The sequence below is a fragment of the Caretta caretta genome, chromosome 1 (assembly GCF_965140235.1).
Source record: "Caretta caretta isolate rCarCar2 chromosome 1, rCarCar1.hap1, whole genome shotgun sequence".
NCBI lineage: Eukaryota > Metazoa > Chordata > Testudines > Cheloniidae > Caretta > Caretta caretta.
The window spans coordinates 221,811,398-221,837,106 of NC_134206.1; the positions used below are offsets into that span (position 1 = coordinate 221,811,398).

Sequence of the window (25,709 nt, forward strand, 5' to 3'; positions counted from 1 at the left end):
ACCACCTGTGCCCCGGACTCTTTCAACAGTGCTCCCCAAGCCTTGTAGTCACTGCAGATCTGCTCATGCTGCGACCTGGCAGCATCATTAGTGTCCACATGGATGAGCAGCATGGGGTAGTGTTCAGGGAGACAGATGAACCTTGGAAATCTTTTCATACTGTTTCAGATGTGGATTCTAGGAAGCCAGCACAGCTCCCAGGACAACATGTCACATCAGGAGATGGAGCCTCTGTCCCCCTCAGAAGGGAGTCACAGACCACCACCACTCTAAGTCTCCTCCTCTTGGGTGTGGTGTTAGAAACACCACCGCAAGGAGTCACATTAGCTAACCCAACATTAAGCATGACTTTGCATTTCAATGTAGATAGGGACAAGTTGTGTTTAGCATCATCTCAGCTGGTTGTGGTTAAACCAGTAGAGGTTCCAGTAGAGGTTAATCCAACCAGTGGACACAACATTAAATACTACAGTCAAGATTTTCAAAAGGGACAAGTGAGTTTGGGTTCCTGAATGTTTAGATACCCAACTGGAGACACCTTAAAGGAGCCTGATTTGCAAACATCACTGAGCACTGCTTTCTAAAAAGGCCTCTTTATGGTCCCTCAGATAGGGCATCAAAACATGGATGTCAACTTCTCTCTGACTACAGTGACTACAAAGCTGGGTTAAACATTGTGTTCGCTAGGGTCCAACATGACATAATTATTTTAATTCAGACAACTCCATATTCTTTCACTACAACAAGGCAAGTCTGGCCCTATTCAATGGTCTTATGGTTACTAGTTGGGTTAAGAAGTTCTTCCAACTGGAAGGTTAACTGCAAAAGGGGAGAGAGAGGCCAAAGAGAAGGAAGAAAATTACTGGTGTCCACTACATCTCCTTTTTAAAAATCCTCTCTCCCGTGGATTAATAAGAAGAGCCCTACCAAATTCACTGTCCATTTTGGTCAATTTCACAGTTATAGGATTTTTAAAATAATAAACGTAATGATTTCAGCTATTTTAAACCTGAAATTTCACAGTATTGTAATTGTAGGGGTCCTGACCCAAAAAGGATTTGTGTGGGCTGGTCACAAAGTTATTGTAGCAGGGTTGCGGTACTGCTACCCTTACTTCTGAGCTGCTGCTGACGTCAGGGCTGTTTTCAGAGCTTGGCAGCTGGAGAATGGCGGCTGCTGGCCAGGAGCCCAGCTCTGAAGGCAGAGCCGCTGCCAGCAGCAGCAAAGAAATAAGGATTGCAATACCATGCTGCTGCTGGCGGGGCACTGCCTTCAGAGCTGGGCAGTGCAAAAGTAAAGGTGGAAATAATGCGACCAATGTTCCCCCTAATTTTTTCCATCCATGTGTGGAATAGATTTTTGTTATGTAATATAGAAGCTGTTTTGTGCTGGCTTCGTAAATCTTAGTATTGGAATATCCGCCAGGTTTGTCTACCCCGTTATGTTTGAAGTTCACCAAAACTGAGGGTATGTCTAAACTATGAAGTTAGGTTGATTTTATAGAAGTCGATCTTTAGAAATTGATTTTATATAGTCGATTGTGTATGTCCCCACTAAGCACATTAAGTCAGTGGAGTGCGTCCTCAATACCGTGGCTAGCATCGACTCACGGAGCAGTGCACTGTGGGTAGCTATCCCACAGTTCCCACGGTCTCCACTGCCCATTGGAATTCTGGGTTAAGCTCCCAATGCCTGATGGGGCAAAAACATTGTCGCGGGTGGTTTTGGGTACATGTCATCAGTCTCCCCTTCCTCCCTCCGTGAAAGCAACGGCAGACAATTGTTTTTCACCTTTTTTCCTGGGTTACCCATGCAGACACCATAGCATGGCAAGCATGGAGCCTGCTCAGCTCACCGCTGCTGTTGTGGGCATTGTAAACACCTCGTGCATTATCCTGGAGTATGTACAGAACCTGGCTAAGAGACGCCAGAATGAGGACGATTGTGAGGAGGACATGGACACAGACATTCCTGAAAGCACGGGATGTGGCAATTGGCACATCATGATGGCAGTGGGGCTGGTTGATACAGTGGAACGCTGATTCTGGGCCAGGCAACAAGCACAGACTGGTGGGACCGCATAGTGTTGCGGGTATAGGATGATTCACAGTGGCTGAGAAACTTTCACATGCATAAGCATACTTTCCTGGAACTTTGTGAGTTGCTTTCCCCCGCCTTGAAGCACAGGAATACCAAGATGAGAGCTGCCCTGGCAGTTGAGAAACGAGTGGCGATAGCCCTGTGGAAGCTTGCAACGCGTGACTACTACCGGTCAGTCGGGAATCAATTTGGAGTGGGCAAATCTACTGTGGGGACTGCTGTGATCCAAGTAGCCAATGCAATCACTGAGGTTCTGTTATCAAGGGTAGTGACTCTGGGAAATGTGCAGGTCATACTGGATGGCTTTGCTGCAATGGGGTTCCCTAACTGTGATGGGGTGATAGACGAAACACATATCCCTATCTTGGCACCGGACCACCTTGCCAACCAGTACGCAAACCACAAGGAGTACTTCTCAATGGTGCTGCAAGCACTGGTGGATCACAAGGGACGTTTCACCGACATCAACATGGGATGGCAGGGAAAGGTGCATGATGCTCGCATCGTTAGGAACTCCGGGCTGTTTGAGCAGCTGCAAGAAGGGACTTATTTCCCAGACCAGAAACTTACCATTAGGGATGTTGAAATGCCAACAGTCATCCTTGGGGACCCAACCTACCCCTTGCTCCCATGGCTCCTGAAGCCGTACACAAGCAGCCTGGACAGTAGTAAAGAGCAATTCAACTATAGGCTGAGCAAGTGCAGAATGGTGGTAGAATGTGCCTTTGGACTTTTAAAAGCTCGCTAGCGCTGTTTGCTGACTAGGTTAGACCTCAGTGCAACCAATATTCCCATTGTTATTACTGCTTGTTGTGTGCTCCATAATATCTGTGAGAGAAAGGGGGAGACGTTTATGGCAGGGTGGGAGGTTGAGGCAAATCGCCTGGCGGCTGATTTGGAGCAGCCAGACACCAGGGCGATTAGAAGAGCACAGCTAGGTGCAATGCACATCAGAGAGGCTTTGAAAACCAGTTTCATGACTGGCCAGGCTACGGTGTGACAGTTGTCTGTGTTTCTCCTTGCTGCAAACCCACACCCTTTGTTGATTTTAATTCCCTGTAAGGCAACCACCCTCCCCGCTTTGATCACAGCTGGCAAAGGAAATAAAATAACTATTGTTTTGAAACCATGCATTCTTTCTTTATTAATTAAAAAAAAAAAGTGAGATAACTGACAAGGTAACCCGGGTGGGGTGGGGTGGGGGAGGAGGGAAGGACAAGGCCACATTGCTTATTGTAGCAACACTACAAATCAAAACTGTTTGAATGACAGCTTTCTGTTGCTTGGGCCATCCTCTGGAGTGGAGTGGCTGGGTGCCTGGAGCCTCCCTGCCCACGTTCTTGGGCGTCTGGGTGAGGAGGATATGGAACGCGGGGAGGAGGGCAGGCGGTTATACAATGGATGCAGCGGGGTCTGTGCTCTTGTTGGCTTTCCTGCAGCTCCACCAGATGCCTCATTATATCTGTTTGCTCCCCCATTAGCATGAGCATCGCCTCCAGTCACTTAATGCTTTTCTGGCCTCTGCCGTTGAATGCCTCCATGCATTCAGCTGTTCCCTATCAGTGCGGGAGGACTGCATGAGCTCAGAAAACATGTCAGCGCGAGTGTGGTTTTTTTGCCTTCTAATCTGCCATAACCTGAGGGATGGAGATGATAGGGGGAGCATAGAAACATTTGCACCTGCGGGGGGATAAAAAAGGAGAGTAAAATTTAAGATGATACATTTCTGAGAACAAAAGGGAGACTTTCTAGGTGAATCAAGCAGTTCACAGCAGACGGCACATGTGCTTTAGGTACAAAGTTGCATTTTGCCTTTTATATTGAGCGTCTGCCAGTATGGTGACACATCACACATGGCTGGGCAACAGAATTTGGTTTCCAGGAAGCAACGGTAAGCCAAAGGGTACGTGGGTTTGGCTTCTTATGCCTTCATAACATGTGAGAATGGTTTCAAACTGCAGCGCCCTCCTTTTCCATAGCAAGCAATGCTGGCTGGGTTTCACATTTAAAAGGAGGGGCTGCGGTTTTCGGGTGGATGTGCAGCACACACCTCCCCCCACCCCTCCACGTGGCTATTTGGGATGATCCCTTCACCATTCCCCCAGCCGCGTGGCTATTCTCCGGAATGATCCCTTTTAGCCAAGCACAAACAACCCAGCATGAACAGAGTCCTTTTACTGTTCCCTTACAAAATTTCCCCTATTTCAACAAGGTGACCATGAATGATATCACTCTCCTGAGGCGAACTCAGAAAGATATAGACCGAATGTTGCTTGAATGCGACCAGAACCGAGGACCATTCGCTGCCATGCTTTGTGCTGCAATGATTCCAGACTACTTGCTACTGGCTTGGCATGGTAAAGTGTCCTGCTGTGGAGGACGAAATGAGGCAGCCCTCCCCAAAACCTTCTGCAAAGGCTTCCAGAGTGCCTCCAGGAGAGCTTCAGGGAGATGTCCCTGGAGGATTCCTGCTCCATCCTGAGACACATTAACAGATTTTTTCAGTAGCTGTACTGGCCGCGAATGCATCCCAAGTCTTCAGGGAAAATCAAACGTTAATCACTATTGGTTTTAAACCCTGTACTGTAGTTACAAATGTGCACTCACCAGAGGTGCCTTCTCTGGCTTCAGGGTCGGGGATCCTGCCTTGGGAGGGTATTGGCTCCAGGGTGATTCAAAGGTTTTGGCTGCCGGGGAGAACGGATTCACCGCTTCTTTGCTGCGCATTCTCCTCTTCCTCCTCCTCCTCTTCCTCATCCAGAAAAGCCTCCTCCCAGTTGCATGACACTCCCCCCTTGCAGGTGTCCATGGACAGTGGTGGGGTAGTGGTAGGGTCCCCCCTTAGAATACAATGCAGCTGGTCATAGAAGTGGCATGTATGGGGCTTTGACCCGGAGCAACCGTTTGCCTCCTTTCTCTTTTGGTGGGCTTGCCTGAGCTCCTTAACTTTCACGCGGCACTGCTGTGTGTCCTTGTTGTAGCCTCTCTCCACCATGCCCTGGGCGATTTTGGCAAAAATATTAGCATTTCTTCTTTTGATCAGAGTTTTGCCTGCAGAGATTCTTTTCCCCATACAGCAATCAGAACCACTGTCCCCCTTTCAATCCATGCTGGAGCTCGTTTGTGATACTGGGGGGACTGCATGGTCACCCGTGCTCCTGACCTTACCACGGTGACCAAACAGGAAATTAAATTCAAAATTTCCCAGGGCTTTTCCTGTGTGCCTGGCTAGTGCATTAGAGTTCCAAGTGCTGTCCAGAGCGGTCACAATGGAGCACTCTGGGATAGCTCCTGGAGGCCAAAACCGTCAAATTGCATCTGCACTACCCCAAATTCGACCCAGCAAGGTCGATTTAAGTGCAACTCCCCTCACCAGGGAGGAGTGCAACAGTTGATTTTAAGAGCCCTTCACGTCGATGGAACGGGGTGGGTTATGTAGACACATTCATTTTAAAATCGACCTAATGCAGATAAATTCAACCTAACCCCGCAGTGTAGACTAGGGCTGAGTGACCTCAGCTGGCTTTGTCACAGTGGTCTCAGCTGAGGTGGTATCACGCTCTAGTGACAACTCAGAGAGAAAGGAGCAGGTACCACACTACAGCAGACCAGGCTTGAGAATATGTGAATCAATATCACTACTTCTCCCATGCTCTTCCATTTCAGCTAAATTCCCCAACCTTTCTGGAGCCTCCCAGGCAACACAAGGGGAAGAAGGGCTAGATGGACCACTGGTTTCACCCAGAAGGGCCGTTCTTATCTTCACCACTTTCCTCTAACCCAAGAAAAGCCAGGAGCAGGCCCAGCTCAGGAACTCTAGCAGGGCTCCCACAGGCTCCCTGGTCCCTGGCACAGGATACAGCAAAAGGACCCTGCCTCCGCCAGGATAGACACCTGCAGACTCACCGTTCCTGACCAACGCAGCCCTTCCCCGCTTTGGTTTTCTCCAAGCTGTCGGTGTGCTCTGCTCCACGGCTGCCATGCTGGCTGAGATCAGGAGGATGTGTGGTGTCACGGTCTCAGCTGAGGAGGTATCACGTGCCCCTCCCCTCACCCCCACCCATCTCCTCATTCCCTTCATGGAGCCTTGGGATGGGAGTAATTCTGTATTTGAGTGGCACTCCCTCCCAGCCAATCAGCTTTGTGTAGACTAGCAGGGAGGGAGGGGGAAAGGGATCCCGCTCTAGTGACAGCTCAGCAAGAAAGGGGCAGGTCCCCCACTACAGCGGAGCAGGCTGGAGGATATGTGTATCCATCTCACTACTTATCCCATGCTCTTCCATGTGCGCTAATTTCCACCAACCTGTCTCCAGCCTCCAAGACAGCGCAAGGGCGAGAAGGGTCGGGGACGAAGAGCTTTCTGCTGAGCAAGGGCTGGCTTTTTGGGAGGCCAAGCGGGCAGAGGGATGGAGGCCACTGGAGGAGCTTAGCCCGCTGACTCTCAATGGCTTCTAAAAGAAGGGCAAGAGAAAGTACCATCGCTGTCTTGCCGCTGGAAAACGCGGGCCTCGATCTCGCTGCCTCTCGCATGCAAAGCGAGGGCTCTACCACTTGAGCTAATTCTCCCGTTTGGCCTGTGAAGCTCTTGATCCAACCATGTTATACCGGATGCCACGCTGTCCTGGCGCCGGCCGGTGACTCCTTCCAAACGGGTCAGGCAAGCCAGTGCTTCCTGTGGGCCGGCTAGCTCAGCTGGTTAGAGCGTGGTGCTAATAACGCCAAGGTCATGGGTTCAAGCCCCATGCTGGCCACTCCATATGCTGGATGCAGAGCATGGCTTCTGCTCTTTTGGCTGACTCCTAGGGGTCGGAGAGGCCAAAAGGAGATGGGCTGAGTGGCTTGCAGAGAGCAGGCCAGAGCCCTGCTGGTGGAAAGGACCAGTCTGCGCTGGCAGGGCGAGGCTCCAGCCATCTGCTTCCCTCCCCTCTCTGGGCTCCTTGCTCGGCCTGCTGGCTCAAAAGGACAGGGACTTGGGCCCGGGGAGCGGAGGGGAAGGGTGAACCTGGCCAGCTGCCTTCCCAGATCCTAGGCAATGAGGCTTGAGCTGGCGGCCCAGGAAGCAAAAGCGTAGGGCTGCTGGCTCACCCCCATTGTCTTTAGCGGCTTGACCTGATGGCCCGAATTCTTGCCGGCCGCCATCTCCACCCAAATGTACCCAAGAGCGGATCATGCTCTCCAGCCCAAGCCCCAGAGGAAGGCTTAATACTCGGCACCCTAAGCTAGGGGAGAGGTTTCAGAGTCTGCCTGCTCAGGGTGAGCTTGGGAGTTCCCTGGACCCCATCCTCCCACAGGCAGCCCCGGAGCCCACAGCTCAGACAGGAAGGAGCAGGAGGAGCACTCTGCCCAGGGGCAACGCCACTCTAAGTCAGCTCGAGTTGCTTTCTCTTCTACCCCTTTTCTCCCAAAGTCTGCTGGCCTCACAGTAGCCATCCCTGGGACATAGGGAAGACGCAGGCACGGAATTCTACCTAGCTGAAGCCAAACGCACATGGCGAGAGGGAAGACGCAGGCACGGGACCCTACCATGCCGAAGCCAAACGTTCGTGCTATTGAGGCACTTTAGAAACCCCACTCGGACGCATAGACGTAGCTAAAGGTTACTTCCAAGGGCCCGACATGTTTAGAAAGCCAACTTTCTTGTGAAAACCTCTCCTCTTTTGGCTAACCTTTCAAATGGCTTCAAATGGGAAAACACACACACTGAAACACCCAAACTGTCCGAATGCTCCCAATCTCAAAAGAAAAGAAAGGAAAAGATTTCTAAGTGACCACCCTGTCCGAATTGTACAGCTCCGCAAAGGAAACCAGTGGGAGGGACATTACACAGAGAGGGGGAATGGAAAGCTGCCCAAATCGAGATGATGTGGAAAGCTACAGCCCCATCACTACTCCTAGTCTTCACACTTCTTGCAACTGCTGATGAATTTCCAGGTGCTTTTCTCACCCCATCCCACGCCAGGGGATCACCTTGAGAAGCTCCTCGTGGGTTGCCTAGTTAAGCTGGTCAGAGCGTGGCACTAACGGAGGCAAGTAGGTGCAAAGGAGCCCCTGGGTGGCTGTGGGCCTGGGGAGAATGGCTTTTGATTCTCGGCCTGACTGCTACGGACAGAAAGGCGAAAAGTTGGCTGGCTGGCCCACCTGGAGCCCTTACTCAACTGCTTGGAGAATGTGGGCATGGACCCCACTACCTCTCGCATGCAAAGCGAGCACTCTACCGCTTGAGCTAATTCCCCACAGCTGGCCTGACTCCCAGGCACAGGCTCTGTGCCCTTAAGCAGAACACAGCCTGAGATGGGGGGGCTACCCAGAGTTGGGGAAGGAGCCCGAGTTCCAGCCACGCGCTTCGGCACAAACACCAACACTCCCTCCCTGGAGTGTATCAGGGCGGTGGTGAGGGGTGAGAGTTAGCCCCTGGAACAAGCACCAAACTTCAGAAGACAACGCAGGGATAGATCACTTGATGATTGCCTGCTCTGGCCATTGTCTCTGAAGCACCTGGCATCGGCTACCATCAGAAGACATGATATTGGGCTAGATGGACCATTGGCAACACCCAGAAGGGCCGTTCTTATCTTCTCCACTTTCCTCTAACCCAAGCAAAGCCAGGAGCAGGCCCAGCTCAGGAACTCTAGCAGGGCTCCCACAGGCTCCCTGGCCCCTGGCACAGGATACAGCAAAACGACCCTGCCTCCGCCAGGATAGACACCCGCAGACTCACCGTTCCTGACCAACGCAGCCCTGCCCCGCTTTGGCTTTCTCCAAGCTGTCGGTGTGCTCTGCTCCACGGCTGCCGTGCTGGCTGAGATCAGGAGGCTGTGTGGTGTCACGGTCTCAGCTGAGGAGGTATCACGTGCCCCTCCCCCCACCCCCGCCTATCTCCTCATTCCCTTCACAGAGCCTTGGGATGGGAGTAATTCTGTATTTGAGTGGCACTCCCTCCTAGCCAATCAGCTTTGTGTAGACTAGCAGGCAGAGAGGGGAAAAGGGATCGCGCTCTAGTGTCAGCTCAGCAAGAAAGGGGCAGGTCCCCCACTACAGCGGAGCAGGCTGGAGGATATGTGTATCCATCTCACTACTTCTCCCATGCTCTTCCATTTGCACTTACTTCCGCCAACCTGTCTCCAGCCTCCAAGACAGCGCAAGGGCGAGAAGGGCCGGGGACGAAGAGCTTTCTGCTCGGCAAGGGCTGGCTTTTTGGAAGGCCAAGCGGGCAGAGGGATGGAGGCCACCGGAGGAGCTTAGCCTGCTGACTCTCAATGGCTTCTAAAAGAAGGGCAAGAGAAAGTACCATCGCTGTCTTGCCGCTGGAAAACACGGGCCTCGATCTCGCTGCCTCTCGCTTGCAAAGCGAGGGCTCTACCACTTGAGCTAATTCTCCAGTTTGGCCTGTGAAGCTCTTGATCCAACCATGTTATACCGGATGCCACGCTGTCCTGGCGCCGGCCGGTGACTCCTTCCAAACGGGTCAGGCAAGCCAGTGCTTCCTGTGGGCCGGCTAGCTCAGCTGGTTAGAGTGTGGTGCTAATAACGCCAAGGTCATGGGTTCAAGCCCCATGCTGGCCACTCTGTGTGCTGGATGCAGAGCATGGCTTCTGCTCTTTTGGCTAACTCCTAGGGGTCGGAGAGGCCAAAAGGAGAGGGCTCAGTGGCTTGCAGAGAGCAGGCAAGAGCCCTGCTGGGGGAAGGGACCAGCCTGCGCTGGCAGGGCGAGGCTCCAGCCATCTGCTTCCCTCCCCTCTCTGGGCTCCTTGCTCGGCCTGCTGGCTCAAAAGGACAGGGACTTGGGCCCGGGGAGCGGAGGGGAAGGGTGAACCTGGCCAGCTGCCTTCCCAGATCCTAGGCAATGAGGCTTGAGCTGGCGGCCCAGGAAGCAAAAGCGTAGGGCTGCTGGCTCACCCCCATTGTCTTTAGCGGCTTGACCTGATGGCCCGAATTCTTGCCGGCCGCCATCTCCACCCAAATGTACCCAAGAGCGGATCATGCTCTCCAGCCCAAGCCCCAGAGGAAGGCTTAATACTCGGCACCCTAAGCTAGGGGAGAGGTTTCAGAGTCTGCCTGCTCAGGGTGAGCTTGGGAGTTCCCTGGACCCCATCCTCCCACAGGCAGCCCCGGAGCCCACAGCTCAGACAGGAAGGAGCAGGAGGAGCACTCTGCCCAGGGGCAACGCCACTCTAAGTCAGCTCGAGTTGCTTTCTCTTCTACCCCTTTTCTCCCAAAGTCTGCTGGCCTCACAGTAGCCATCCCTGGGACATAGGGAAGACGCAGGCACGGAATTCTACCTAGCTGAAGCCAAACGCACATGGCGAGAGGGAAGACGCAGGCACGGGACCCTACCATGCCGAAGCCAAACGTTCGTGCTATTGAGGCACTTTAGAAACCCCACTCGGACGCATAGACTTAGCTAAAGGTTACTTCCAAGGGCCCGACATGTTTAGAAAGCCAACTTTCTTGTGAAAACTTCTCCTCTTTTGGCTAACCTTTCAAATGGCTTCAAATGGGAAAAAATACACCCTGAAACAACCAAACTGTCCGAATGCTCCCAAACTCAAAAGAAAAGAAAGGAAAAGATTTCTAAGTGGCCACCCTGCCCGAATTGTACAGCTCCGCAAAGGAAACCAGTGGGAGGGACATTACGCAGAAAGGGGGAATGGAAAGCTGCCCAAATTGAGATGACGTGGAAAGCTACAACCCCGTCACTACTCCTACTCTTCACACTTCTTGCCACAGCTGATGAACTTCCAGGTGTTTTTCTCACCCGAGCCCACACCAGGGGAACACCTTGAGAAACTCCCTGTGGGTTGCCTAGTTCAGCTGGTCAGAGCGTGGCACTAACGGAGGCAGGTTGGTTCAAAGGAGCCCCTGGGTGGCTGTGGGCCTGGGAAGGATGGCTTTTGATTCTTAGCCTGCCTGCTACAGACAGCAAGGCCAAAAGTCAGCTGGCTGACCCACCCAGAGCCCTTAGTCAACTGCTTGGAGAATGTGGGCATCGATCCCACTACCTCTCGCATGCAAAGCGAGCGCTCTACCGCTTGAGCTAATTCCCCACAGCTGGCCTGACTCCCAGGCACCAGGCACAGACTCTGTGGCCTTAAGCAGAACACAGCCTGAGATGGGGGGGCTACCCAGAGTTGGGGAAGGGGCCTGAGTCCCAGCCACGCACTTTGACACAAACACCAACACTCCCTCCCTGGAGTGTGTCGTGGGGGTGAGAGGTGAGAGTTAGCCCCGGGAACAAGCACCAAACTTCAGAAGACAACGCAGGGATAGATCACTTGATGATTGCCTGCTCTGGCCATTGTCTCTGAAGCACCTGGCTTCGGCTACCGTCAGAAAACATGATACTGGGCTAGATGGACCATTGGCCTCACCCAGAAGGGCCGTTCTTATCTTCTCCACTTTCCTCTAACCCAAGCAAAGCCAGGAGCAGGCCCAGCTCAGGAACTCTAGCAGGGCTCCCACAGGCTCCCTGGCCCCTGGCACAGGATACAGCAAAACGACCCTGCCTCCGCCAGGATAGACACCCGCAGACTCACCGTTCCTGACCAACGCAGCCCTGCCCCGCTTTGGCTTTCTCCAAGCTGTCGGTGTGCTCTGCTCCACGGCTGCCGTGCTGGCTGAGATCAGGAGGCTGTGTGGTGTCACGGTCTCAGCTGAGGAGGTATCACGTGCCCCTCCCCCTACCCCCGCCTATCTCCTCATTCCCTTCACAGAGCCTTGGGATGGGAGTAATTCTGTATTTGAGTGGCACTCCCTCCCAGCCAATCAGCTTTGTGTAGACTAGCAGGCAGGGAGGGGGAAAGGGATCGAGCTCTAGTGACAGCTCAGCAAGAAAGGGGCAGGTCCCCCACTACAGCGGAGCAGGCTGGAGGATATGTGTATCCATCTCACTGCTTCTCCCATGCTCTTCCATTTGCACTTACTTCCGCCAACCTGTCTCCAGCCTCTAAGACAGCGCAAGGGCGAGAAGGGCCGGGGACGAAGAGCTTTCTGCTCGAAAGGGCTGGCTTTTTGGAAGGCCAAGCGGGCAGAGGGATGGAGACCACCGGAGGAGCTTAGCCTGCTGACTCTCAATGGCTTCTAAAAGAAGGGCAAGAGAAAGTACCATCGCTGCCTTGCCGCTGGAAAACGCGGGCCTCGATCTCGCTGACTCTCGCACGCAAAGTGAGGGCTCTGTCACTTGAACTAATTCCCCTGTTTGGCCTGTGAAGCTCTTGATCCAACCATGTTATACCGGATGCCACGCTGTCCTGGCGCCGGCCGGTGACTCCTTCCAAACGGGTCAGGCAAGCCAGTGCTTCCTGTGGGCCGGCTAGCTCAGCTGGTTAGAGCGTGGTGCTAATAACGCCAAGGTCATGGGTTCAAGCCCCATGCTGGCCACTCCATATGCTGGATGCAGAGCATGGCTTCTGCTCTTTTGGCTGACTCCTAGGGGTCGGAGAGGCCAAAAGGAGATGGGCTGGGTGGCTTGCAGAGAGCAGGCAAGAGCCCTGCTGGTGGAAGGGACCAGTCTGCGCTAGCAGGGCGAGGCTCCAGCCATCTGCTTCCCTCCCCTCTCTGGGCTCCTTGCTCGGCCTGCTGGCTCAAAAGGACAGGGACTTGGGCCCGGGGAGCGGAGGGGAAGGGTGAACCTGGCCAGCTGCCTTCCCAGCTCATAGGCAATGAGGCTTGAGCTGGCGGCCCAGGAAGCAAAAGCGCAGGGCTGCTGGCTCACCCCCATTGTCCCCAGCGGCTTGACCTGATTGCCCGAATTCTTGCTGGTCGCCATCTCCACCCAAATGTACCCGAGAGCGGATCATGCTCTCCAGCCCAAACCCCAGAGGAAGGCTTAATACTCGGCACCCCAAGCTAGAGGAGAGGCTTCAGAGTCAGCCTGCGCAAGGTGAGCTTGGGATTCCCTGGATCCCATCCTCCCACAGGCAGCCCCGGAGCCCACAGCTCAGACAGGAAGCAGGAGGAGCACTCTGCCCAGGGGCACCACCCCTCTAAATCAGCTCGAGTTGCTTTCTTTTCTACCCAGTTTTCTCCCAAAGTCTGCTGGCTTCACAGTAGCCATCCCTGGGACACAGGGATTTCGCAGGCATGAGACTCTACCTAGCCGAAGCCAAACGCGCATGCCGAGAGGGAAGACGCAGGCACGGGACTCTACCTAGCTGAAGCCAAACGCTGGTGCTGAGAGGGAAGACGCAGGCACGGGACTCTACCTAGCCGAAGCCAAACGCGCATGCTATTGAGGCACTGTAGAAACCCCACTCGTACTCATTGACGTAGCTAAACGTTACTTCCAAGGGCCCGACGTGTACAGAAAGCCAACTTTCTTGTGAAAAACTCTCCTCTTTCTGCTAACCTTTCAAATGGCTCCAAATGGGAAAAAACGCACCCTGAAACACCCAAACTGTCCGAATGCTCCCAATCTCAAAAGAAAAGAAAGGAAAAGATTTCTAAGTGGCCACCCTGCCCGAATTGTACAGCTCCGCAAAGGAAACCAGTGGGAGGGACATTACACAGAAAGGGGGAATGGAAAGCTGCCCAAATCGAGATGATGTGGAAAGCTACAGCCCCATCACTACTCCTTGTCTTCACACTTCTAGCAACAGCTGATGTACTTCTAGGTGCTTTTCTCACCCCAGCCCACGCCAGGGGAACACCTTGAGAAGCTCCCCGTGGGTTGCCTAGTTCAGCTGGTCAGAGCGTGGCACTAACGGAGGCAGGTTGGTGCAAAGGAGCCCCGGGTGGCTGTGAGCCTGGGGAGGATGGCTTTTGATTCTCGGCCTGACTGCTACAGACAGCAAGGCCAGAAGTCGACTGGCTGGCAGACCCGGAGCCCTTACTCAACTGCTTGGAGAATGGGGGCATCGATCCCACTACCTCTCACATGCAAAGCGAGCGCTCTACCGCTTGAGCTAATTCCCCACAGCTGGCCTGACTCCCAGGCACCAGGCACAGGCTCTGTGGCCTTAAGCAGAACACAGCCTGAGATGGGGGGGCTACCCAGAGTTGGGGAAGGGGCCCAAGTCCCAGCCACGCACTTCGACACAAACACCAACACTCCCTCCCTGGAGTGTGTTGTGGGGTTGAGAGGTGAGAGTTAGCCCCTGGAACAAGCACCAAACTTCAGAAGACAATGCAGGGATAGATCACTTGATGATTGCCTGCTCTGGCCATTGTCTCTGAAGCACCTGGCATCGGCTACCATCAGAAAACATGATACTGGGCTAGATGGACCATTGGCCTCACCCAGAAGGGCCGTTCTTATCTTCGCCACTTTCCTCTAACCCAAGCAAAGCCAGGAGCAGGCCCAGCTCAGGAACTCTAGCAGGGCTCCCACAGGCTCCCTGGCCCCTGGCACAGGATACAGCAAAACGACCCTGCCTCCGCCAGGATAGACACCCGCAGACTCACCGTTCCTGACCAACGCAGCCCTGCCCCGCTTTGGCTTTCTCCAAGCTGTCGGTGTGCTCTGCTCCACGGCTGCCGTGCTGGCTGAGATCAGGAGGCTGTGTGGTGTCACGGTCTCAGCTGAGGAGGTATCACGTGCCCCTCCCCCCACCCCCGCCTATCTCCTCATTCCCTTCACAGAGCCTTGGGATGGGAGTAATTCTGTATTTGAGTGGCACTCCCTCCCAGCCAATCAGCTTTGTGTAGACTAGCAGGCAGGGAGGGGGAAAGGGATCGCGCTCTAGTGACAGCTCAGCAAGAAAGGGGCAGGTCCCCCACTACAGCGGAGCAGGCTGGAGGATATGTGTATCCATCTCACTACTTCTCCCATGCTCTTCCATTTGCACTTACTTCCGCCAACCTGTCTCCAGCCTCCAAGACAGCGCAAGGGCGAGAAGGGCCGGGGATGAAGAGCTTTCTGCTGAGCAAGGGCTGGCTTTTTGGGAGGCCAAGCGGGGAGAGGGATGGAGGCCACCGGAGGAGCTTAGCTTGCTGACTCTCAATGGCTTCTAAAAGAAGGGCAAGAGAAAGTACCATCGCTGCCTTGCCGCTGGAAAACGCGGGCCTCGATCTCGCTCCTCTCGCACGCAAAGCGAGGGCTCTACCACTTGAACTAATTCTCCCGTTTGGCCTGTGCAGCTCTTGATCCAACCATGTCATACTGGACGCCATGCCATCCTGGCGCTGGCCGGTTACTCCTTCCAAACGGGTCAGGCAAGCCAGTGCTTCTTGTGGGCCGGCTAGCTCAGCTGGTTAGAGCGTGGTGCTAATAACACCAAGGTCATGGGTTCAAGCCCCATGCTGGCCACTCCGTGTGCTGGATGCAGAGCGTGGCTTCTGCTCTTTTGTCTGACTCCTAGGGGTCGGAGAGGCCAAAAGGAGATGGGCTGAGTGGCTTGCAGAGAGCAGGCAAGAGCCCTGCTGGGGGAAGGGACCAGCCTGCGCTGGCAGGGCGAGACTCCGGCCACCTGCTTCCCTCCCCCCTCTGGGCTCCTTGCTCGGCCTGCTGGCTCAAAAGGACAGGGACTTGGGCCCGGGGAGCGGAGGGGAAGGGTGAACCTGGCCAGCTGCCTTCCCAGCTCATAGGCAATGAGGCTTGAGCTGGCGGCCCAGGAAGCAAAAGCGCAGGGCTGCTGGCTCACCCCCATTGTCCCCAGCGGCTTGACCTGATTGCCCGAATTCTTGCCGGTCGCCATCTCCACCCAAATGTACCCGAGAGCGGATCATGCTCTCCAGCCCAAACCCCAGAGGAAGGCTTAATACTCGGCACCCCAAGCTAGAGGAGAGGCTTCAGAGTCAGCCTGTGCAGGGTGAGCTTGGGAGTTCCCTGGACCCCATCCTCCTACAGGCAGCCCCGGAGCCCACAGCTCAGACAGGAAGGAGCAGGAGGAGCACTCTGCCCAGGGGCACCACCCCTCTAAATCAGCTCGAGTTGCTTTCTTTTCTACCCCTTTTTCTCCCAAAGTCTGCTGGCTTCACAGTAGCCATCCCTGGGACACAGGGATTTCGGAGGCATGGGACTCTACCTAGCCGAAGCCAAACGGGCATGCCGAGAGGGAAGACGCAGGCACGGGACTCTACCTAGCCGAAGCCAAACGCGCATGCTATTGAGGCTCTGTAGAAACCCCACTCGTACTCATTGACGTAGCTAAACGTTACTTCCAAGGGCCCAACGTGTACAGAAAGCCAACTTTCTTGTGAAAACCTCTCCTCTTTCGGCTAACCTTTCAAATGGCTCCAAATGGGAAAAAACGCACCCTGAAACACCCAAACTGTCCAAATGCTCCCAATCTCAAAAGAAAAAAAAGGAAAAGATTTCTAAGTGGCCACCCTGCCCGAATTGTACAGCTCCGCAAAGGAAACCAGTGGGAGGGACATTACACAGAAAGGGGAAATGGAAAGCTGCCCAAATTGAGATGACATGGAAAGCTACAACCCTGTCACTACTCCTACTCTTCACACTTCTTGCCACAGCTGATGAACTTCCAGGTGTTTTTCTCACCCGAGCCCACACCAGGGGAACACCTTGAGAAGCTCCCTGTGGGTTGCCTAGTTCAGCTGGTCAGAGCGTGGCACAAACGGAGGCAAGATGGTGCAAAGGAGCCCCTGGGTGGCTGTGGGCCTTGGGAGGATGGCTTTTGATTCTCGGCCTGACTGATACGGACAGCAAGGCCAAAAGTTGGCTGGCTGGCCCACCCACGCACCATTTTCTTCAGGAGCCCTTAGTCAACTGGGAACACCGAGGTAATGTGTGCCACTAGTAGAAACAGAAAACCTAGATATAATATAGATTTTTAAATAGTTACCATGTGGATAATTACTCCAGCCAGGACGGGTTAGGCATATTAGAACTCACTCTTCAAATAGTTCAATTTAAGTATAAGAGAGATTTAAAAATTATAAAATGCATAGACCAGTAAAAAAACTAAGAGAACACTCTTTGAAAGAATAAAATTACAGATAATATATGTGCATTGCAGTAAGTACTAGGAAAATAACAAAAAAACAAAAAAAACAAACAAAAATAACACAAATAGGTTTTGGAAGGTGAGTTTTCAATACTCTATGTGTGTGTGTGTAGACACAGACATGGGCGGCGACTTCTATGGCCCGTGGTGCCTGGGCTCCAGGAATATCTGGCCCGAAGCTCGGCTCCAGCAATATTTGATTCCGGGTCTCTCCCTTGGACCCGCCTTCTTTGGGTGCTCCCCCCCAGCGCGTCCTCTGGGCGATTTAAAACGGCCCAGGGCCCCCACCCAACATCGGCAGTGCAGCGGAGTTGAGCGGCTCCCTGCCTGCTCGCTCCACGTGGCTTCTGGCCCCTCCCTGCGGCCCCTGGGTGGGGTGGGTCTGTGTCTACGCGCACTGCTCCCGCCTCAAGCACCCCTGTAGCCAATAGGAAGCTGCGGGGGCAGTGCCTGCGGGTAGCAGCACACAGAGGACAACCGGCCCCACCCTGCCTAGGATCCCCAGGTAAGCGCTACCACCTCCACTCCCTCCCAGAGCCTGCACCCCAGCCCCTTTCCCACACCCCCGCTCCCTCCCCCACACTCCCTCCCAGAGCCTGCACCCAAACTCCCTCCTAGAAACTGCACCCCTCATCTCCTCCTATACCCCCACCCCCTGCCCCAGCCCAGAGCCTGCACCCAGCACCCAAACTCCATCCCAGAGCCTGCACCCCAGACCCGCTCCCCCACCCAAACTCCCTCCCAGAGCCTTAGGCAGGTGTGGGGGGGGAGTTTGGGGTGCGGAGTTGAGGGGGGGGACAGGCTCTGGGCATTCTGGACACCACCAAAATGTTTACAAACCTGCCACCCCTGGACACAGAGACACAGACTGTGTGTGTACAGACTCTGTGTGTGTGTGTGTGTAGACACACAGACTCTGTGTGTGTGTAGAGAGAGTGTGTTTGTGTAGAGACACAGACTCTGTGTGTGTGTGTGTGTGTGTGTGTGTGTGTGAGAGAGAGGAGTCAGACAGACAAGAGACTGTGTGTGCTGGAGAAGTCTCTGAAAGACCATGTGTTGTCTCTTTAAGTTAAAGGCACTCACTCCTCCTGGAACAGTGTTCAGACTTCAGACCCTCGGGGCTATCCCCTCTCCCCTGCTGGGGTACAGGGGTAGGGGGATACCCTGACATCAGTATCCCTTCCCCCCCCTCCCCCGCACAGCCAGCAGGAGGGTCCCAGGAGCAGCAGGGGCTCCAAGGCAAAGGACAGGAAGTGTCTGCAAAGCAGCGGGGGAGGGGCACCTGAATACACGCCATCTGTAGGATGTGAGAGGCTCTGCTAATCAACTGTGTGGCACTTCAATCACTCCTGGATGCCGCTCCAGCACGCAGCTTAAAGGGAACACAGAGCGCGACTCCCCTAAAATAACCTAGCTACCACCTCCTGCAACTCCCTTTTGGGTCAGGAGCCCCAGTTGGAAAAACTCTGGTCTCCCCTGTGAAATCTGGTCTTTGGTTTACTTTTATCCTGTATTATACAGATTTCACAGTCTGTGACATGTTTTTTATGGCCACGAATTTGGTAGGGCTCTACTAATAAGTGTGCTCATTTCCCTGACATTCAATTGGAAGCTGACAGCCACTCCTATAGACAGAAGGCACAGCTCCCGTGGCGAAACAGAGAGCCCCAGTTACAGTGTTGCATTTGCTGTGTGTGCTAAGGCCCAAATGACAATTCTGATGGAAACCAAGGAAGAGATCTTCATATGTAGAGTTCTACTTCTTGGCTTCATCCTGTCCCTCGCGGTACCTTCCTCTCCTTGGTTGAGTCTCTGATTTCCACCAGTGATTCAAGGAACAGGTGGAGCTTTCGCTCTGCCTCTCAGTGCACCAGCCCGTGTAGCCTGAGCTAGCGTGGTGGCTGTTGTAACTTGCTGCCGGCCTATGGCATCACACATTCTTCCTCACTCTGAGAGAGGGGGACCAGTTCCTTCCCTGCGCTGTTCCTGGGGTAGCACTGCTTGGTGGTGCTCCAAGTACAGTGGGTGTGGCACAGCCATTCTCTAACCTTGAAAGATGTGACCAATCAGTAAGCTGGAAAATTGTTCATACAAATGATATGGCAGATATTTCAAACTGTATTTGCATAGCTCAATCTGTGAACACTTCGCAAGGAGAACAAAGTCTTTATTCACAAACAGTTAGTTTGACCGTCTTGCCCATCTGATACATTAATATTATACATTTTTATCTTGCCAGCAGCTTAATCCACTGCTTTGGTTTGACAGGAGTCATACTTGCTTAGAAGAAGTTCTGCATGTGTTGTGATGGAAATTATGCAGGGCAGGTCAAAAGCACCAGAAATCCAAGCACATGTTAATTCGGCCTGCAGAAAAATCATAATTTGCCAGGAATCAGATGGGTTTGTTTAACCTTTCCCCGAGGACTCTGAGAGCAATGCATGCTACCAGGGACTGGAGTGGTGCACACCCTCTTGGGAATCAGATACACATGTATCCTGCCAGCATTTATGAGTTTATTTAGCATGAAATACAACCCCTACTCTACTGTATATTTCTCTTGCCAGAATAAGTCAGAGGTTTGCCCTATTGGCAATTCTTCCCTATGTCTGTGTTGCTAACAATTAAATAGGGATGTCCTATTCCCTGTGGGGAATGTAATCCCCATATGCTTGTCAAGCCAGGAATGAACCCTAGGCCCTTTGTCCTGCCAAGACCTGCTGGCCCCTCCCTGCAGCCCTTGGGTGGGGTGGGTTTGTGTCTACGCACACTGCTCCCGCCTCAGGCACCTCTGTAGCCAATAGGAAGCTGCGGGGGGAGGTAGCAGCATACAGATCCCTGCCTAGGATCCACAGGTAAGCACCACCACCTCCACACCCTCCCAGAGTCTGCACCCCAACCCTTTTGGGTGTCCCTCGCCAGAAATTCAATGTGTATGCTCTTTCTGCCAAGGATGTCATCCCCTGTGGTGTCCCAGTGAGGACTCTAAGCTCTGCGCTTGTCATGCCAGGAATGCTGAAGCTTTCTCTTGCCAAATTCAAATATATACATTTGTCCTGTTCTGGACTGAACCCTTTAAAAAAAATTGTCCTGTGTATAATCCTAAAGTCTACATCTGCCATAGAATCAACAGAAATCTCCATGTTGCATCCATGTCCCTACCAAATTCAGGCAACTTGGCCACCATCAAAGGGTTAATGTTCATTTTACAATAAACTCAATCAGATTTGTGTGTTAAAAAATAATCCCCACACCAATGTGAAAAAGTCAGTTACCATTGTCCTTGTTATCAAGGGTTGTTATGAATAAACTGGAAAAACATACAAACATGATCATGCTTGGAGATTGTCATCAGTTCTGTCCAGCTACTACTGTATCAACAACCCTTTCAGCTACATATGCTCACAGCACTGCCTCAGAAATTTACAAAGCTGCTCTGATTGATGCTGATGAAGGGTGTCCTGGGTCAATTTTACTTTCCTGATTATTTTGCAGAAATGCATAAAAATAATAATACATGTCAGCCTGATTCAGATGCTGTTGAGGATGTGTGCCCCATACCAATTCCTCAATTAATGGCATACTAAAGAGTGAGAGCCTCATCCATCACTATGTTAGTCCAGTTTTACACTGCTGTAAGTCTTCTGAAATCAATGGAGTTACACCGGCTTGATAGCAGGGAAAAACAGTAGTGAATCAGGCCCTGGAATTTTAAGGCTCACAAGATTTAAAGCTAAAATTTTAATCACACAAAGGTCAGAAAAATCAAAGGGTTGTACATCAAATACAGCTCTATCCTCTTGTGTGTATACATAATGTAACACATATGAGTTGTTGGGTTAAATGTGTGTGTGCTGGGTGGAGGTGGTGGCCTGTGATACACAGCAGGTGAGACTAGATGATCTGCTGGGCCCTTCTAGCCTTAAACTTTATGATTCCATATGCTATACCCCAACCCAACCTAGATCTTTCCTGGATAAGATCAAGATGATGTTTTGGGTTGCTCCTCAATTGCCTGAGCAAAAAAGTGAGGCAATGTAATAGGACGGGAGCCTAGTTTGACAAATAACAGAGGTGAGCTCTGAATTGAGGAGGGGACCAAATTCTCCTTACGTGTGTCTGGTTTTATTTTGCTGGTTTAAAAAGAGCAAAAGGAAGTATTTCTTCACACAGTGTGAACCTGTGGAACTCTTTGCCAGAGGATGTTGTGAAGGCCAAGGCTATGACGGGGTTCAGAAAAGAACTAGATAAGTTCATGGAGGATAGGTCCATCAATGGCTATTAGCAGAGATGCAAAACCATGTTCTGGGTGTCCCTAGCCTCTGATTGCCAGAAGCTGGGAATGGGTGACAGAGTATGGATCACTTGATGATTATCTGTTCCGTTCATTCCCTCTGAAGCACCTGGCATTGGCCACTGTCAGAGGACAGGATACTGGGCTAGATGGACCATTGGTCTGACCCAGTATGGCCTTCTTATAATCTTATGCTGATATAAATGCTAATCTTTTTGTAATATGGCTGCTTTGATAGACATAGAACCAATTTTTTTAGTAAACTAGCCATAATGAGACAGACTTCTTGGGCATGCTAGCCTCATTGTACAAGGCTAGGTCATGCCATTTCATCATAGTCATGTATTGGGGGTTTTGTGGAGCTGCCCCACCCCAAGGGGAACACCAGAAGCACTTTGCCTCCCAAAATTCCCCAGTGTACAGGGCGGTGCGTTAACTTCTACCCCCCTGAAGGTGTACATCATGGGGATTTCAGCAGAGGAGGATAGCAGGCAGAAGGGTGCATGGAGATTGCTGAGGAGATGGTTTGTAGCCATAATGTGATGAGAAAGGGGAATTCAGGGGGAAAGATGACGTTAGGATTATGGATGGTAGAGACAAGTGTGAGCTCTGAGTTAACGAGGGAAGCTGCATAGGAGCATCCTCGTGCCCTGTCCACTTGCTCTAGAAAATATTTTTTTCTTGGAGACATTTAGCTGACCACATATCTTGGTCAAGGCAGGCAGAGTGTGTCAAAAGGTGCCTGTGCATTTGAGGATCATCCGTGTAAAAGTTGTGCTAGTGCAAAAGTGGGAGATAAAAGACATGGACTTCAATGGAGCTATGCTGAGAAGGCCCAGAGTGCCCAAGGAGCAAGTACAGGTTGGGATTGGGCAAGGGGAAGTTTTTAAGAGTAAAATTGTGAGATTTTAAATAGTGAAAAATGGTAAAGGGAAGGAAATGATAGGCATTGATGCAGGCACAAATATGGGGAGACAGAACCAAATGACAAAAGAGGAACAGGATTAAAGGTGGCGTGGTGTCTAGAAATACTAAGGAATGTAAAAGTTCATCATAGGCGGTAAGCCACCTGCTAAGCAACACAGGATACTGTGAACACATCACTGTGATGCTCCTCTTTCTGCACAGGCTTCCGAATGAATACGGAGTCCAAAGCCCTCCATAGGATTAGCCCTAGTTAGCTGAGAGATCACGTCTCCCTCCACAACCATGACCACACACAGTGGCTACAACCTACTGGAACAATGAAACTATCTACCAGCAGGGGGAAGATGGTGGGTGCAGGAGACAGAACTTTCACAGAGCTGAAACTAGACTATGGTACTCACTACTGCAAGAGAGAAGAATGACGTCAGGTCTCAACACATTGAGACCTAAATGCAAATCTCATTTCTTTAATTACGTTTTTCTCAATAGGTCCTTCTCACACACAGCCAACCAGTGAACCATTATTAATCTTACAGACTAATCAAACTATGTCCTCTGCAGGCTGGGAAGAGAGAGAGAGAGAGAGAGATTGAAGTTTATTGCTATTTCAAGTTTTAAGTAAAACCTCAGAGTTAGGAACCTGTTTCAAGTTTTAAGTAAAACCTCAGAGTTAGGAACACCAGAGTGAGGAACTGACCTGTCAACCACACATCTCATTTGGAACTAGAAGAATGCAATCAGGCAGTAGCTGAGACAAAAAAAAACAAAAAACCAAATACAGTACAGTACCTTGTTAAACATAAGCTACTAAAAAAAAAAAAAAAGGAAAGTTTAAAAAAAAGATTTGACAAGGTAAGGAAACTGTTTTTATGCTTGTTTCGTTTAAATTAAAATGGTTTAAAGCAGCATTTTTCTTCTGCATAGTAAAGTTTCAAAGGTGTATTAAGTCCATGTTCAGTTGTGAACTTTTGAAAGAATAACCAGAGTTTTGTTCAGAGTTACTAACATTTAAGAGTTATGGACAACCTCCATTCCCAAGGTGTTCGTAACTCTGAAGTTCTACTCTATTTTTGTAATATATGAAAACTATATTAGAACATTAAAGTTGCAAAGTCAAGTACTCGAAAGTTAGGAAATGCCGTAATTAAGAGTACTTTAATTCTGCTGTCCCTCTTGTGCTTATGCATTATGATATAAAGCCCGCTGCTCAGCTGGTCTAATTGTAAGTGGCTAAGAATCTGCCTCACAGTGTTTAATTATATAATTGCATACTATTTTTCCAACATGGCTTGTTAGCAGGGTTTGAACTCAGAACCTTCCACAGCACAGAGCTCTTCTTTGATCCGTAATACGGGTTGTGAACTGCACAGACATTAATTCCAGTTAATTGAAGACATTGCACCAAAATGTGTAATCTTCCAGCCTGGTGCACCTTCCATTAGGCCAAATGGTATTTTGGGTAGGGAGTCTCTCTCAATATAAATATAGATATGTGTCTCTGTGTGTGACATTTCACTTGAGATGCGTGCAGTTGTCCCATGGCTGCCAAATACACAAATGTCCTCCTAGATGATTAACACTTCACAAATCTACTAAAAAGAGGCAGAAGAAAGGGGAGGTAAAGAAGAAGAAATTCTTGGAAGGGAAGGGTGTGCAGGAGGTGCAGAGAACATTCTTAGGCTGAATGAAAGAAGTACCACCATTTTTGTGTATAGAGTTGCCCACAAATACAAACTTTGTCTCTTGCAGTCATTTCTTGGAGGGAAATTAGAGATGAAACACAGCGCTTTGTATACTTGGAGTGGAGTAAGCCCATAAAAATCCACAACCCCCTGATGCTCACTGGAAATAAACTAAGCTTAAATCTTTGGATCACACCTATAACCCCTTTCTTAACATCCTGCTCAGAGAAGCCAAGGCATACTTAACTCTGTCCCAACTAACCATACACATCTAATTAATGAGCATGCAGAAGCTCCTGGAAAGTATGAAATCATCACACCTTAGGCACTGGACTTAACTGGTCCCGAATAAAACCACTAACAGATTTGATTTTTCTGACTCCAAGCAAGGTAATGGTACATTGTCTGTTTCCTTATATCTGCAGCAAATATAGACCCATCATTTCCCCAGAGTAAGTCCCAAAGAAAGCTTAAAGAGGAAAGAAACTCTCTATTTTCCTAATAGGAGTAAGGAGAAAAGCTAGCCCTGGCTGACTTAATTTGCATATCATAATTTCACCCCAGTGCAGTTTTATACAGGGTTTTATGTTCTATTGTTTGGAATTTGTTTGTGTTCTGTTTTTGGAAATGATATTAACTAAGGCATGTAAATATACTTAGAGAAGTTGTAGAAATTTTGACAGGTGTAGTCTGGGGAAAGTGGCTCACCCTGAGCGGGTGGGTAGTGGATTCTAAGTGGGTAGTTAGCCCAAATTCAGTGTGAGGATCATAGACTTTGTCAGAGATATCACATATGCTTTTGGTAAGTCTGGTTTCTGTTTCAAGGATCATACTTTGGATTTTCTGCCTGAAGATTCTGAACCCAGTCGAGAGAATAACGTGAGATTGGCTCTATGGGTAATGGAGTTGCTAAAGCTACTTTGGTGAGCTAGCCTGGCAGTTGAGGGCCTAACTAAACAAGACCTGGTGGAACGGTCTTCACTAGGCATGCTGAGGATTGAATGGGTGAGCGAGGTTTAGGTAAGCAGGGATTGTTTTGTGAATATGAGTTTTGGGCCCTAATGAACTAAGCAATTAATAACTGGGATGGGGGGCGGAATCTGCCATATACTAATACACTATTTAGTTTTTCCTAATTTCACTTTATGTAAATAAATGTTTCTTTTAGTTTGTCCCCAATAAAACATGTTTGTGGTTTCATATTCCCAAGGACTCCTGAGTGCTCAAGAGTGGGAAAGAAACACCTCTAAAAGCAATTTAAATGAAAGTTTGTGAACTGTGGGAATGGATGAGATTTTAGGTCGGGGTGGAGTTAATTGCTGTTTTGAAAAAGGGGCTGGAATTGAGAGCCTGGGAGGGAGTTTGTGGTGGAGGGCAGACTGAAATCTGATGGGGAGATGAGGACTCTGGGGTTGGCTGGGTAAGGAGACTGGGACTGGAATTAGTGGGAAGGGGAATGGGAATGGTAGGGGGGTAGATCTGCTGAGGAGCTAGGGTGCAAGGTGAGAACTGGGACTGGCTGTGCAAAGATACTGGGACTGGAGGAGAGAAACTGGGACTCCGATGGGAAGCCCTGAGGGGGTAGATTTAGGACTGCCTGGAAACCTAAGAAGTAGAGATTGGGAGTGGCTAGGTGAGGAGAATGGAATTGGGACAAGGAGTCATGGGTGATGAAGAAACAGGAGTGGGACAGGAACAGGTTGGAGGGAATGGGGCAGAAGCGGTAAAGCTTGGGGGGGGGATGGGAAGAAGTATCTGTGCCCCCCCAGAATACATTTCTCTCCAGAGCCTGGAATGGAACCC

At 51.0% G+C, this 25,709-nt stretch overlaps 4 non-coding genes across 4 annotated transcripts; all 4 read left to right on the top strand.

Moving 5' to 3' along the window:
• Window positions 1-6,777: 6,777 nt before the first annotated feature.
• On the top strand, window positions 6,778-6,851 carry TRNAI-AAU (transfer RNA isoleucine (anticodon AAU)). The gene has a single exon. It is a non-coding gene; the product is annotated as a tRNA-Ile (tRNA).
• Window positions 6,852-9,589: 2,738 nt separating this feature from the next.
• TRNAI-AAU (transfer RNA isoleucine (anticodon AAU)) lies at window positions 9,590-9,663 on the top strand. The gene has a single exon. It is a non-coding gene; the product is annotated as a tRNA-Ile (tRNA).
• A 2,740-nt stretch (window positions 9,664-12,403) lies between these two features.
• Window positions 12,404-12,477, top strand: TRNAI-AAU (transfer RNA isoleucine (anticodon AAU)). The gene has a single exon. It is a non-coding gene; the product is annotated as a tRNA-Ile (tRNA).
• A 2,792-nt stretch (window positions 12,478-15,269) lies between these two features.
• On the top strand, window positions 15,270-15,343 carry TRNAI-AAU (transfer RNA isoleucine (anticodon AAU)). Its single transcript has one exon. It is a non-coding gene; the product is annotated as a tRNA-Ile (tRNA).
• The last annotated feature ends 10,366 nt before the right edge of the window (window positions 15,344-25,709 follow it).